We start from the raw sequence: 1,145 nt of genomic DNA, 5'->3' as shown, positions 1-1,145 counted from the left end.
ACATGTGGACCCATGGGAGGATTTGAATGCCACCCCTGCGTTGGAGTTGCATCCATCCAATAAGAGAGCGAGTAGAAGTGACAGTTCTGTCAGTCGAACATGAGACTTTTAATGGCAGGGTTGTGAGTTTGAGTGCCATTCTGTTTTTCCCTTTTTTAAGGCTTCTTGAGCAGAGAGTACAGCGAGTGTTTGAAATGAGCAAATCTCGCTTTGATTCAGGACTCTTACCTCTCTGCAGCATCTCGCTATGAAAGATTGAATTTGAACTCATTTCATTCTCAGCTCAGGGTCTGTGCGGCTCATTGGCACTTCTGGCTGTCTCCCGCTTCACAATCCATCAGTACTGAGAAAGCAATGGGGAATATTACTCACATGTTGTGTTCTTTAATTTTTTGGAAAACTTGAATGTATGTATTTTCTTCCAAAATAAGGACACCGAACCACTGTTAATGTGGGGCTGAAATAGCTCAGTTGGGAAGGCGTTAGACTGAAAATCTAAAGATCCCTGGTTCAATCCCGGGTTTCAGCAATTCCGCTTCCTTATGCGTCCCTTGCCTTGGTTCTGATTTTCCGGTTGCACAATTTACTTTGAAATTATTTACCAAACACCAGTGGATTGAATTTGAGAAACAACACAGAGTCATTTACAGCATGGAAGGTGGTCGTTTGGCCTATCACGTCCATGCTGGCTCTCCCCGGAGCAATCTAGTCAGTTCCACTCACCAGCTCGATCCCTTTCCTCCTGCAAGTTTCTTTCCTTCAAGTATCCATCCAATTTCCTTTTCAAATCATTGATTTTCTCTGCTTCCAGCACACTCGTGGGCCAAGTCATTACTACCCACAACATAAAAAAGTTCCACCTCATCAAGGATGGGAAATTCTTATATCTTCTATATTTAGCTTATTCTCTATTTCTATGAGAATAAAATGGCAGTCAACATGAAAGGAAACCCAAAAATCTTCGAGCAGCATGTAAATGATAAGTGGGTAGTAAGAGGTTGAGTCGGGCCTATTAGGGACAAAAAGGATAATATAAGCTTAGAGGTGCAGGGCAATGTTAATCTGCTTAATGAGTACTTTGTATCAGTGATCACTAAGGAAGTTGAATTGGACAAAATATCAGTAGAAGTGAAGAGAGTAGAGGC

General features: G+C 42.0%; 1 non-coding gene across 1 annotated transcript; it reads left to right on the top strand.

The window, feature by feature from the left end:
* The first annotated feature begins 456 nt into the window (after positions 1–456).
* On the top strand, positions 457–529 carry trnaf-gaa (transfer RNA phenylalanine (anticodon GAA)). The gene has a single exon. It is a non-coding gene; the product is annotated as a tRNA-Phe (tRNA).
* The last annotated feature ends 616 nt before the right edge of the window (positions 530–1,145 follow it).

This window comes from Heterodontus francisci, unplaced genomic scaffold, assembly GCF_036365525.1.
Source record: "Heterodontus francisci isolate sHetFra1 unplaced genomic scaffold, sHetFra1.hap1 HAP1_SCAFFOLD_97, whole genome shotgun sequence".
Lineage (NCBI taxonomy): Eukaryota > Metazoa > Chordata > Chondrichthyes > Heterodontiformes > Heterodontidae > Heterodontus > Heterodontus francisci.
This window is presented reverse-complemented; position numbering and strand designations above follow the sequence as displayed.